Source organism: Musa acuminata, chromosome BXJ2-1 (genome assembly GCF_036884655.1).
Source record: "Musa acuminata AAA Group cultivar baxijiao chromosome BXJ2-1, Cavendish_Baxijiao_AAA, whole genome shotgun sequence".
NCBI classification, from domain to species: domain Eukaryota; kingdom Viridiplantae; phylum Streptophyta; class Magnoliopsida; order Zingiberales; family Musaceae; genus Musa; species Musa acuminata.
Genome location: NC_088338.1, coordinates 27,328,040 through 27,340,363, shown reverse-complemented (window position 1 = coordinate 27,340,363; position 12,324 = coordinate 27,328,040). Strand labels below are relative to the sequence as shown.

The window sequence follows — 12,324 nt, the reverse complement described above, 5'->3', positions numbered from 1 at the left end:
AATTTCCACAGGAATGAAACCAGAATATGAGAAATCGACCAAAGCTCGATTTCTGGCAGAATACAGAAGGCACATTGAACAAATGATTCAAACTATCAATCGTGCTCCAATTTACTCAGAAGTAATCATTGGATAATACTTTCAGATAAGACAGGCTTCATATGAATTGAACTGTCCAACAGAGAGAGTTACAAATAATTTGGTAAGCAAGTGTCGTAGAACAAAATCTCTGTTGGCAGAATTCATAATGTCAGATTCAACAGATAACTGGACAGGTGTTTGAATTCCAAATCTTTCAATCCATATATCAAAGAAAGGTCTACGAGTCTAGTTTCCAATGAAATCAGTTTTGAACAAATCAGAGTTTCCAACAAAGACTAATAGGCAGCTCGGTATCAAAAGGTCAGAATCTCAAAAGTTGCACAGATTCGAATCGTTACGTCTAAACAGGAGATATAACAAATGCAAGGCTAGAACAATTCAAAGTTCCTCATATTCAAAGCAAATGTAGAGATAAAAATGACAGTGAGGAAAGATCAGGATACTTGCAATAAGACATATCAGAGCAATTATAGGAGAAACGATCAGGGAACTTGCAATAGAAAGGATCGAAACATTTGCAATAGAAAGGATCGAAACAAGCGGGAAACTTGCAAGAGAAAAGACTAGAAAGCTTGCAATAGAAAAAGTTAGAACACTTGCCTTTCAAAGATTTCGATCCGAAGATCCAAAGAAGGTGCCAGCCCAAATCCTTCTACTTTTCCTCCGTGTCCTCTCTCTGTTTCGTTTTGTGCTCCCGTTTTCTTCCTTTCTTCGCAACTACACCACGTGTCGCACATCGAGGCACAGTCACCTGCTCTCTCGTACTCTCATTCCTTCTTTTTCTTTCCCAAACGCAGCTGCCATAGCCGTCGCCACTGCCGCTGCCACAATCGTAGCCCCTTCCACCGCACTACCTTCCTTCCTCCCTTCTCTCGCAGACATAACTGCTGTATACGCAGTCGCTACCGCTGCGGCCGCAATCCCGTCCGCAGCCCCTTTTTCCCCCTTTCCTTTCTTTTCTTTCCCAGCTGCAACTGCCGCCGTCGCAACCATGGCCGCAGCCACCACAGCCGCAGCCTCTTCTTTCTCCCCTGCTCTATTTCCTCTCCTTCTCTTCCAGCTGCAGCTGCCACTGCCACAGCTGCCTCTCCTTCTCCTCTTCCTTTCTTCTTCCCTTTTCCTTTCTTTTCTTCTTCCTTTCCTTCTCTTCTTTCCCAGCTGCACTGCTGCAGTCGCAGCCTCAGCCGCGGCCACAACCTCTTCTTCCTCCCCTGCTCATCTTCCTCTCCTTCTTCTCTTCCAACTGCAGCTGCCATCGCCGCAGCCGCAGCCCCTTCTTTCCCTTCTCTTCTTCCTCTCCTTCCCTTCTTCCTTTCTCTTCCTCTTTCCCTGCCATAGCTGCAGCTGCCACTGCCGCAGCCGCAGCTACTTCTTTCCCTTCTCCTCTTCGAACGCCCCACACCTCTCCTCTGTTTCCACCTGCAGGAAACAGAGGTGCTGCAGCCACCTCTCGCTCCTCTCCCTCTTCCCTCTCTTTTCCCTCTTCTTCTCCTTCTCCTTCCTTTCTTCTTCTTCTCTTCTTCCTCACCTTCTCTTCTTCTCCTTCTCTTCCAGCCGCAGCTGCCACCGCCGCAGCCGCAGCTCCTCCTTTCCCTTCTCTTCTTCTCCTCTTCTTCTTCCCTCCTCCTCCCCGGCGTCACACATACCCTCTCCTCTGTTTCCTCTGCAGGAACAGAGGCATCACCACCTCTTCTCCTGCTTCCTCTTCTTCTTCTCTTCCTCTTCTTCTTCTTCTCCTCTTCGAACGCCCCACACCTCTCCTCTGTTTCCACCTGCAGGAAACAGAGGTGCTGCAGCCCTAGCTGCTGCCACCTTTCGCTCCTCTCCCTCTTCCCTCTCTTTTCCCTCTTCTTCTCCTTCTCTTCTTCTCCTCTTTCCCTTTTTCCTCCCCAAGGCCACACACCTCCTAGCTGCAGCCTTGCCGCAGCTATCCTCCTCTCTTCTTCTTCTTCTTCTTCTTCTTCTTCCCTTTTCATCCTCAACGCCCCACACATCCTCTCGTCTGTTTCCACCTGCGGAAAACAGAGGTGCTGCAGCCCTAGCTGCTGCAGCTGCCTCTCTTCCTCCTCTCCATCTTCCCTCTCTTCTACTTCTTCTTTTTTTTTCTTCTCCTTCTTCTTCCTCTCTTCTTTTCCCTCTTCTTCTCTTCTCCCTCTACTTCTCTTCTTCTTCTCCCAACGCCCCACCGCTTCTCTCTGTTTCTTCGACAAACAGAGAGAGCATGGGAGGCGGTGGGATAAAACCGAAATTTTCGGTTTTCTTTATTTTCTTCTTTTTACAACTTAACAGTTTAGTCCTTGAAATTTCCATATTTACATATAGGTCCCCCGATTTATAAATAAATCTTTATTAATAATTTTTAAAAGTGAGGGATATTACATATGTGCACGTCGCGGTCGGCGCATCAACGTCCGGAGCCTCTTGCCCGTCACGAAACCGTCGTCGCTTTCTCGAACGTTCACGAAATCCCTATTGCAAGCTCTCTCCGAGCCCTAGCCCGACGACTGCGTATCGATCACGGCAAGCACGTGCCGAAACCATCGGCACGTTCTAGAACGATCTCGGAATCGCTATAGCGACCCCAATCCGGAAAGCTCTCTCCGAGCCCCTCGATACTGACTGCGTAGCGGTCACAGCAAATTTCCAGCCCCAAAACAATCATCTCGGAGCTCTACGGGAGATGTTTCGTATCCCGGGATGCAAAAAGGAGTGCAACACGAGGACTTCCCAGGGGGTCACCCATCGTAGTACTACTCTGGCCCAAGCACGCTTAACTTTGGTGTTTTGATGGGATCTGGTGATTTAGTGCTGGCATTATCGCACCTGTTTCGCGTGCTTCGTCCCTCGCCTATGTGCTCGTCGCGGTCGGCGCATCAACGTCCGGAGCCTCTTGCCCGTCACGAAACCGTCGTCGCTTTCTCGAACGTTCACGAAATCCCTATTGCAAGCTCTCTCCGAGCCCTAGCCCGACGACTGCGTATCGATCACGGCAAGCACGTGCCGAAACCATCGGCACTTTCTAGAACGATCTCGGAATCGCTATTGCGACCCCAATCCGGAAAGCTCTCTCCGAGCCCCTCGATACTGACTGCGTAGCGGTCACAGCAAATTTCCAACCCCAAAACAATCGTCTCGGAGCTCTACGGGAGATGTTTCGTATCCCTGGATGCAAAAAGGAGTGCAACACGAGGACTTCCCAGGGGGTCACCCATCGTAGTACTACTCTGGCCCAAGCACGCTTAACTTCGGTGTTTTGATGGGATCCGGTGATTTAGTGCTGCCATTATCGCACCCGTTTCGCGAGCTTCGTCCCTCGCCTATGTGGATGTCGCGGTCGGCGCATCAACGTCCGGAGCCTCTTGCCCGTCACGAAACCGTCGGCGCTTTCTCGAACGTTCACGAAATCCCTATTGCAAGCTCTCTCCGAGCCCTAGAATATGGTGATTTAGTGTTGGCATTATCACACCTGTTTCGCGAGCTTCGTCCCTCGCCTATGTGCACGTCGCGGTCGGCGCATCAACGTCCAGAGCCTCTTGCCCGACACGAAACCGTCGTCGCTTTCTCGAACGTTCACGAAATCCCTACTGCAAGCTCTCTTCGAGCCCTAGCCCGACGACTGCGTATCGATCACGGCAAGCACGTGGCGAAACCATCGGCACTTTCTAGAACGATCTCAGAATCGCTATTGCGACCCCAATCCGGAAAGCTCTCTCCGAGCCCCTCGATACTGACTGCGTAGCGGTCACAGCAAATTTCCAACCCCAAAACAATCGTCTCGGAGCTCTACGGGAGATGTTTCGTATCCCGGGATGCAAAAAGGAGTGCAACACGAGGACTTCCCAGGGGGTCACCCATCGTAGTACTACTCTGGCCCAAGCACGCTTAACTTCGGAGTTTTGATGGTATCCGGTGATTTAGTGCTGGCATTATCGCACTCGTTTCGCGTGCTTCGTCCCTCGCCTATGTGCACGTCGTGGTCGGCGTATCAACGTCCGGAGCCTCATGCCCGTCACGAAACCGTCGGCGCTTTCTAGAACGTTCACGAAATCCCTATTACAAGCTCTCTCCGAGCCCTAGCCCGACGATTGCGTATCGATCACGGCAAGCACGTGCCGAATCCATCGTCACTTTCTAGAACGATCTCGGAATCGCTATTGCGACCCCAATCCGGAAAGCTCTCTCCGAGCCCCTCGATACTGACAGCGTAGCGGTCACAGCAAATTTCCAGCCCCAAAACAATCATCTCGGAGCTCTACGAGAGATGTTTCGTATCCCGGGATGCAAAAAGGAGTGCAACACGAGGACTTCCCAGGGGTTCACCCATCGTAGTACTACTCTGGCCCAAGCACGCTTAACTTCGGTGTTTTGATGGGATCTAGTGATTTAGTGCTGGCATTATCACACCCGTTTCGCGTGCTTCGTCCCTCGCCTATGTGCACGTCGCGGTCGGCGCATCAATGTCCGGAGCCTCTTGCCCGTCACGAAACCGTCGTCGCTTTCTCGAACGTTCACGAAATCCCTATTGCAAGCTCTCTCCGAGCCCTAGCCCGACGACTGCGTATCGATCACGGCAAGCACGTGGCGAAACCATCGGCACTTTCTAGAACGATCTCGGAATCGCTATTGCGACCCCAATCCGGAAAGCTCTCTCCGAGCCCCTCGATACTGACAGCGTAGCGGTCACAGCAAATTTCCAGCCCCAAAACAATCGTCTCGGAGCTCTACGGGAGGTGTTTCGTATCCCGGGATGCAAAAAGGAGTGCAACACGAGGACTTCCCAGGGGGTCACCCATCGTAGTACTACTCTGGCCCAAGCACGCTTAACTTCGGAGTTTTGATGGGATCTGGTGATTTAGTGCTGGCATTATCACACTCGTTTCGCGTGCTTCATCCCTCGCCTATGTGCTCGTCGCGGTCGGCGCATCAATGTCCGGAGCCTCTTGCCCGTCACGAAACCGTCGTCGCTTTCTTGAACGTTCACGAAATCCCTATTGCAAGCTCTTTCCGAGCCCTAGCCCGACGACTGCGTATCTATCACGGCAAGCACGTGCCGAAACCATCGCCACTTTCTAGAACGATCTCGGAATCGCTATTGCGACCCCAATCCGGAAAGCTCTCTCCGAGCCCTTCGATACTGACTGCGTAGCGGTCACAGCAAATTTCCAACCCCAAAACAATCGTCTCGGAGCTCTACGGGAGATGTTTCGTATCCCGGGATGCAAAAAGGAGTGCAACACGAGGACTTCCCAGGGGGTCACCCATCGTAGTACTACTCTGGCCCAAGCACGCTTAACTTCGGAGGTTTCATGGGATCCGGTGATTTAGTGCCGGCATTATCGCACCCGTTTCGCGTGCTTTGTCCCTCGCCTATGACCACGTCGCGGTCGGCGCATCAACGTCCGGAGCCTCTTGCCCGTCACGAAACCGTCGTCGCTTTCTCGAACGTTCACGAAATCCCTATTGCAAGCTCTCTCCGAGCCCTAGCCCGACGACTGCGTATTGATCACGGCAATCACGTGCCGAAACCATCGGCACTTTCTAGAACGATCTCGGAATCGCTATTGCGACCCCAATCCGGAAAGCTCTGTCCGAGCCCCTCGATACTGACAGCGTAGCGGTCACAGCAAATTTCCAACCCCAAAACAATCATCTCGGAGCTCTACGGGAGATGTTTCAGATCCCGGGATGCAAAAAGGAGTGCAACACGAGGACTTCCCAGGGGGTCACCCATCGTAGTACTACTCTGGCCCAAGCACGCTTAACTTCGGTGTTTTGATGGGATCTGGTGATTTAGCGCTGCCATTATCACACCCGTTTCGCGTGCTTCGTCCCTCGCCTATGTGCTCGTCGCGGTCGGCGCATCAACGTCCGGAGCCTCTTGCCCGTCACGAAACCGTCGTCGCTTTCTCGAACGTTCTCGAAATCCCTATTGCAAGCTCTCTCCGAGCCCTAGCCCAACGACTGCGTATCGATCACGGCAAGCACGTGCCGAAGCCATCGTCACTTTCTAGAACGATCTCGGAATCGCTATTGCACCCCAATCCGGAAAGCTCTCTCCGAGCCCCTCGATACTGACAGCGTTGCGGTCACAGCAAATTTCCAGCCCCAAAACAATCGTCTCGGAGCTCTACGGGAGATGTTTCGTATCCCGGGATGCAAAAAGGAGTGCAACACGAGGACTTCCCAGGGGGTCACCCATCGTAGTACTACTCTGGCCCAAGCACGCTTAACTTCGGAGTTTTGATGGGATCCGGTGATTTAGTGCTGGCATTATCGCTCCCGTTTCGCGTGCTTCGTCCCTCGCCTATGTGCACGTCGCGGTCGGCGTATCAACGTCCGGAGCCTCTTGCCCGTCACGAAACCGTCGGTGCTTTCTAGAACGTTCACGAAATCCCTATTGCAAGCTCTCTCCGAGCCCTACCCCGACGACTGCGTATCGAACACGGCAAGCACGTGCCGAAACCATCGACACTTTCTAGAACAATCTCGGAATCGCTATTGCGACCCCAATCCGGAAAGCTCTCTCCGAGCCCCTCGATACTGACTGCGTAGCGGTCACAACAAATTTCCAGCCCCATAACAATCATCTCGGAGCTCTACGGGAGATGTTTCGTATCCCGGGATGCAAAAAGGAGTGCAACACGAGGACTTCCCAGGGGGTCACCCATCGTAGTACTACTCTGGCCCAAGCACGCTTAACTTCGGTGTTTTGAAGGGATCTGGTGATTTAGTGCTGGCATTATCACACCCGTTTCGCGTGCTTCGTCCCTCGCCTATGTGCTCGTCGCGGTCGGCGCATCAACGTCCGGAGCCTCTTGCCCGTCACGAAACCGTCGTCGCTTTCTCGAACGTTCACGAAATCCCTATTGCAAGCTCTCTCCGAGCCCTAGCCCGACGACTGCGTATCGATCACGGCAAGCACGTGCCGAATCCATCGTCACTTTCTAGAACGATCTCGGAATCGCTATTGCACCACAATCCGGAAAGCTCTCTCCGAGCCCCTCGATACTGACAGCGTAGCGGTCACAGCAAATTTCCAGCCCCAAAACAATCGTCTCGGAGCTCTACGGGTGATGTTTCGTATCCCGGGATGCAAAAAGGAGTGCAACACGAGGACTTCCCAGGGGGTCACCCATCGTAGTACTACTCTGGCCCAAGCACGCTTAACTTCGGAGTTTTGATGGGATCCGGTGATTTAGTGCTGGCATTATCGCACCCGTTTCGCGTGCTTCGTCCCTCGCCTATGTGCACGTCGCGGTCGGCGTATCAACGTCCGGAGCCTCTTGCCCGTCACGAAACCGTCGGTGCTTTCTAGAACATTCACGAAATCCCTATTGCAAGCTCTCTCCGAGCCCTAGCCCGACGACTACGTATCCATCACGGCAAGCACGTGCCGAAACCATCGGCACTTTCTAGAACTATCTCGGAATCGCTTTTGCGACCCCAATCCGGAAAGCTCTCTCCGAGCCCCTCGATACTAACTTCGTAGCGGTCACAACAAATTTCCAGCCCCAAAACAATCGTCTCGGAGCTCTACGGGAGATGTTTCGTATCCCGGGATGCAAAAAGGAGTGCAACACGAGGACTTCCCAGGGGGTCACCCATCGTAGTACTACTCTGGCCCAAGCACGCTTAACTTCGGTGTTTTGATGGGATCTGGTGATTTAGTGCTGGCATTATCACACCCGTTTCGCGTGCTTCGTCCCTCGCCTATGTGCTCGTCGCGGTCGGCGCATCAATGTCCGGAGCCTCTTGCCCGTCACGAAACCGTCGTCGCTTTCTCGAACGTTCACGAAATCCCTATTGCAAGCTCTCTCCGAGCCCTAGCCCGACGACTGCGTATCGATAACGGCAAGCACGTGCCGAAACCATCGGCACTTTCTAGAACGATCTCGGAATCGCTATTGCGACCCCAATCCGGAAAGCTCTCTCCGAGCCCCTCGATACTGACAGCGTAGCGGTCACAGCAAATTTCCAACCCCAAAACAATCGTCTCGGAGCTCTACGGGAGATGTTTCGTATCCCGGGATGCAAAAAGGAGTGCAACACGAGGACTTCCCAGGGGGTCACCCATCGTAGTACTACTCTGGCCCAAGCACGCTTAACTTCGGTGTTTTGATTGGATCTGGTGATTTAGTGCTGGCATTATCACACCCGTTTCGCGTGCTTCGTCCCTCGCCTATGTGCTCGTCGCGGTCGGCGCATCAACGTCCGGAGCCTCTTGCCCGTCACGAAACCGTCGTCGCTTTCTCGAACGTTCACGAAATCCCTATTGCAAGCTCTCTCCGAGCCCTAGCCCGACGACTGCGTATCGATAACGGCAAGCACGTGCCGAAACCATCGGCACTTTCTAGAACGATCTCGGAATCGCTATTGCGACCCCAATCCGGAAAGCTCTCTCCGAGCCCCTCGATACTGACAGCGTAGCGGTCACAGCAAATTTCCAACCCCAAAATAATCGTCTCGGAGCTCTACGGGAGATGTTTCGTTTCCCGGGATGCAAAAAGGAGTGCAAAACGAGGACTTCCCAGGGGGTCACCCATCGTAGTACTACTCTGGCCCAAGCACGCTTAACTTCGGAGTTTTGATGGGATCCGGTGATTTAGTGCTGGCATTATCGCTCCCGTTTCGCGTGCTTTGTCCCTCGCCTATGTGCACGTCGCGGTCGGCGTATCAACGTCCGGAGCCTCTTTCCCGTCACGAAATCGTCGGTGCTTTCTAGAACGTTCACGAAATCCCTATTGCAAGCTCTCTCCGAGCCCTAGCCCGACGACTGCGTATCGAACACAGCAAGCACGTGCCGAAACCATCGGCACTTTCTAGAACGATCTCGGAATCGCTATTGCGACCCCAATCCGGAAAGCTCTCTCCGAGCCCCTCGATACTGATTGCGTAGCGGTCACAGCAAATTTCCAGCCCCAAAACAATCATCTCGGAGCTCTACGGGAGATGTTTCGTATCCCGGGATGCAAAAAGGAGTGCAACACGAGGACTTCCCAGGGGGTCACCCATCGTAGTACTACTCTGGCCCAAGAACGCTTAACTTCGGTGTTTTGATGGGATCGGGTGATTTAGTGCTGGCATTATCACACCCGTTTCGCGTGCTTCGTCCCTCGCCTATGTGCTCGTCGCGGTCGGCGCATCAACGTCCGGAGCCTCTTGCCCGTCACGAAACCGTCGTCGCTTTCTCGAACGTTCACGAAATCCCTATTGCAAGCTCTCTCCGAGCCCTAGCCCAACAACTGCGTATCGATCACGGCAAGCACGTGCCGAATCCATCGCCACTTTCTAGAACGATCTCGGAATCGCTATTGCACCCCAATCCGGAAAGCTCTTTCCGAGCCCCTCGATACTGACAGCGTAGCGGTCACAGCAAATTTCCAGCCCCAAAACAATCGTCTCGAAGCTCTACGGGAGATGTTTCGTATCCCGGGATGCAAAAAAGAGTGCAACACGAGGACTTCCCAGGGGGTCACCCATCGTAGTACTACTCTGGCCCAAGCACGCTTAACTTCGGAGTTTTGATGGGATCCGGTGATTTAGTGCTCGCATTATCGCTCCCGTTTCGCGTGCTTCGTCCCTCGCCTATGTGCACGTCGCGGTCGGCGTATGAACGTCCGGAGCCTCTTGCCCGTCACGAAACCGTCGATGCTTTCTAGAACGTTCACGAAATCCCTATTGCAAGCTCTCTCCGAGCCCTAGCCCGACGACTGCATATCGAACACGGCAACCACGTGCCGAAACCATCGGCACTTTCTAGAACGATCTCGGAATCGCTATTGCGACCCCAATCCGGAAAGCTCTCTCCGAGCCCCTCGATACTGACTGCGTAGCGGTCACAGCAAATTTCCAGCCCCAAAACAATCATCTCGGAGCACTACGGGAGATGTTTCGTATCCCGGGATGCAAAAAGGAGTGCAACACGAGGACTTCCCAGGGGGTCACCCATCGTAGTACTACTCTGGCCCAAGCACGCTTAACTTTGGTGTTTTGATGGGATCTGGTGATTTAGTGCTGGCATTATCACACCCGTTTCGCGTGCTTCGTCCCTCGCCTATGTGCTCGTCGCGGTCGGCGCATCAACGTCCGGAGCCTCTTGCCCGTCACGAAACCGTCGTCGCTTTCTCGAACGTTCACGAAATCCCTATTGCAAGCTCTCTCCGAGCCCTAGCCCAACAACTGCGTATCGATCACGGCAAGCACGTGCCGAATCCATCGCCACATTCTAGAACGATCTCGGAATCGTTATTGCACCCCAATCCGGAAAGCTCTCTCCGAGCCCCTCGATACTGACAGCGTAGCGGTCACAGCAAATTTCCAGCCCCAAAACAATCGTCTCGGAGCTCTACGGGAGATATTTCGTATCCCGGGATGCAAAAAGGAGTGCAACACGAGGACTTCCCAGGGGGTCACCCATCGTAGTACTACTCTAGCCCAAGCACGCTTAACTTCGGAGTTTTGATGGGATCCGGTGATTTAGTGCTGGCATTATCGCACCCGTTTCGCGTGCTTCGTCCCTCGCCTATGTGCACGTCGCGGTCGGCGTATCAACGTCCGGAGCCTCTTGCCCGTCACGAAACCGTCGGTGCTTTCTAGAACATTCACGAAATCCCTATTGCAAGCTCTCTCCGAGCCCTAGCCCGACGACTACGTATCCATCACGGCAAGCACGTGCCGAAACCATCGGCACTTTCTAGAACTATCTCGGAATCGCTTTTGCGACCCCAATCCGGAAAGCTCTCTCCGAGCCCCTCGATACTAACTTCGAAGCGGTCACAACAAATTTCCAGCCCCAAAACAATCGTCTCGGAGCTCTACGGGAGATGTTTCGTATCCCGGGATGCAAAAAGGAGTGCAACACGAGGACTTCCCAGGGGGTCACCCATCGTAGTACTACTCTGGCCCAAGCACGCTTAACTTCGGTGTTTTGAAGGGATCTGGTGATTTAGTGCTGGCATTATCACACCCGTTTCGCGTGCTTCGTCCCTCGCCTATGTGCTCGTCGCGGTCGGCGCATCAACGTCCGGAGCCTCTTGCCCGTCACGAAACCGTCGTCGCTTTCTCGAACGTTCTCGAAATCCCTATTGCAAGCTCTCTCCGAGCCCTAGCCCAACGACTGCGTATCGATCACGGCAAGCACGTGCCGAAGCCATCGTCACTTTCTAGAACGATCTCGGAATCGCTATTGCACCCCAATCCGGAAAGCTCTCTCCGAGCCCCTCGATACTGACAGCGTAGCGGTCACAGCAAATTTCCAGCCCCAAAACAATCGTCTCGGAGCTCTACGGGAGATGTTTCGTATCCCGGGATGCAAAAAGGAGTGCAACACGAGGACTTCCCAGGGGGTCACCCATCGTAGTACTACTCTGGCCCAAGCACGCTTAACTTCGGAGTTTTGATGGGATCCGGTGATTTAGTGCTGGCATTATCGCTCCCGTTTCGCGTGCTTCGTCCCTCGCCTATGTGCACGTCGCGGTCGGCGTATCAACGTCCGGAGCCTCTTGCCCGTCACGAAACCGTCGGTGCTTTCTAGAACGTTCACGAAATCCCTATTGCAAGCTCTCTCCGAGCCCTACCCCGACGACTGCGTATCGAACACGGCAAGCACGTGCCGAAACCATCGACACTTTCTAGAACAATCTCGGAATCGCTATTGCGACCCCAATCCGGAAAGCTCTCTCCGAGCCCCTCGATACTGACTGCGTAGCGGTCACAACAAATTTCCAGCCCCATAACAATCATCTCGGAGCTCTACGGGAGATGTTTCGTATCCCGGGATGCAAAAAGGAGTGCAACACGAGGACTTCCCAGGGGGTCACCCATCGTAGTACTACTCTGGCCCAAGCACGCTTAACTTCGGTGTTTTGAAGGGATCTGGTGATTTAGTGCTGGCATTATCACACCCGTTTCGCGTGCTTCGTCCCTCGCCTATGTGCTCGTCGCGGTCGGCGCATCAACGTCCGGAGCCTCTTGCCCGTCACGAAACCGTCGTCGCTTTCTCGAACGTTCACGAAATCCCTATTGCAAGCTCTCTCCGAGCCCTAGCCCGACGACTGCGTATCGATCACGGCAAGCACGTGCCGAATCCATCGTCACTTTCTAGAACGATCTCGGAATCGCTATTGCACCACAATCCGGAAAGCTCTCTCCGAGCCCCTCGATACTGACAGCGTAGCGGTCACAGCAAATTTCCAGCCCCAAAACAATCGTCTCGGAGCTCTA

The 12,324-nt window shown here is 53.5% G+C and overlaps 11 non-coding genes and 9 pseudogenes across 11 annotated transcripts; all 20 read right to left on the bottom strand.

Moving 5' to 3' along the window:
* Positions 1-2,808: 2,808 nt before the first annotated feature.
* On the bottom strand, positions 2,809-2,927 carry LOC135602470 (5S ribosomal RNA; annotated as a pseudogene).
* A 350-nt stretch (positions 2,928-3,277) lies between these two features.
* Positions 3,278-3,396, bottom strand: LOC135601491 (5S ribosomal RNA). The gene has a single exon (XR_010483783.1). It is a non-coding gene; the product is annotated as a 5S ribosomal RNA (ribosomal RNA).
* A 524-nt stretch (positions 3,397-3,920) lies between these two features.
* Positions 3,921-4,039, bottom strand: LOC135603841 (5S ribosomal RNA). The gene has a single exon (XR_010484165.1). It is a non-coding gene; the product is annotated as a 5S ribosomal RNA (ribosomal RNA).
* A 350-nt stretch (positions 4,040-4,389) lies between these two features.
* LOC135603448 (5S ribosomal RNA) lies at positions 4,390-4,508 on the bottom strand (annotated as a pseudogene).
* Positions 4,509-4,858: 350 nt separating this feature from the next.
* Positions 4,859-4,977, bottom strand: LOC135599753 (5S ribosomal RNA). Its single transcript, XR_010482096.1, has one exon. It is a non-coding gene; the product is annotated as a 5S ribosomal RNA (ribosomal RNA).
* A 350-nt stretch (positions 4,978-5,327) lies between these two features.
* On the bottom strand, positions 5,328-5,446 carry LOC135600081 (5S ribosomal RNA). Its single transcript, XR_010482413.1, has one exon. It is a non-coding gene; the product is annotated as a 5S ribosomal RNA (ribosomal RNA).
* Positions 5,447-5,796: 350 nt separating this feature from the next.
* Positions 5,797-5,915, bottom strand: LOC135603172 (5S ribosomal RNA; annotated as a pseudogene).
* Positions 5,916-6,264: 349 nt separating this feature from the next.
* Positions 6,265-6,383, bottom strand: LOC135599377 (5S ribosomal RNA). The gene has a single exon (XR_010481882.1). It is a non-coding gene; the product is annotated as a 5S ribosomal RNA (ribosomal RNA).
* Positions 6,384-6,733: 350 nt separating this feature from the next.
* On the bottom strand, positions 6,734-6,852 carry LOC135602072 (5S ribosomal RNA; annotated as a pseudogene).
* A 349-nt stretch (positions 6,853-7,201) lies between these two features.
* Positions 7,202-7,320, bottom strand: LOC135601577 (5S ribosomal RNA). The gene has a single exon (XR_010483867.1). It is a non-coding gene; the product is annotated as a 5S ribosomal RNA (ribosomal RNA).
* A 350-nt stretch (positions 7,321-7,670) lies between these two features.
* On the bottom strand, positions 7,671-7,789 carry LOC135601245 (5S ribosomal RNA). Its single transcript, XR_010483544.1, has one exon. It is a non-coding gene; the product is annotated as a 5S ribosomal RNA (ribosomal RNA).
* A 350-nt stretch (positions 7,790-8,139) lies between these two features.
* On the bottom strand, positions 8,140-8,258 carry LOC135602597 (5S ribosomal RNA; annotated as a pseudogene).
* A 350-nt stretch (positions 8,259-8,608) lies between these two features.
* Positions 8,609-8,727, bottom strand: LOC135599995 (5S ribosomal RNA). The gene has a single exon (XR_010482331.1). It is a non-coding gene; the product is annotated as a 5S ribosomal RNA (ribosomal RNA).
* A 350-nt stretch (positions 8,728-9,077) lies between these two features.
* On the bottom strand, positions 9,078-9,196 carry LOC135603152 (5S ribosomal RNA; annotated as a pseudogene).
* Positions 9,197-9,545: 349 nt separating this feature from the next.
* Positions 9,546-9,664, bottom strand: LOC135600688 (5S ribosomal RNA). The gene has a single exon (XR_010483004.1). It is a non-coding gene; the product is annotated as a 5S ribosomal RNA (ribosomal RNA).
* Positions 9,665-10,014: 350 nt separating this feature from the next.
* Positions 10,015-10,133, bottom strand: LOC135602127 (5S ribosomal RNA; annotated as a pseudogene).
* A 349-nt stretch (positions 10,134-10,482) lies between these two features.
* Positions 10,483-10,601, bottom strand: LOC135600749 (5S ribosomal RNA). The gene has a single exon (XR_010483062.1). It is a non-coding gene; the product is annotated as a 5S ribosomal RNA (ribosomal RNA).
* A 350-nt stretch (positions 10,602-10,951) lies between these two features.
* LOC135602071 (5S ribosomal RNA) lies at positions 10,952-11,070 on the bottom strand (annotated as a pseudogene).
* Positions 11,071-11,419: 349 nt separating this feature from the next.
* On the bottom strand, positions 11,420-11,538 carry LOC135599364 (5S ribosomal RNA). Its single transcript, XR_010481880.1, has one exon. It is a non-coding gene; the product is annotated as a 5S ribosomal RNA (ribosomal RNA).
* A 350-nt stretch (positions 11,539-11,888) lies between these two features.
* LOC135602070 (5S ribosomal RNA) lies at positions 11,889-12,007 on the bottom strand (annotated as a pseudogene).
* Positions 12,008-12,324: the final 317 nt, after the last annotated feature.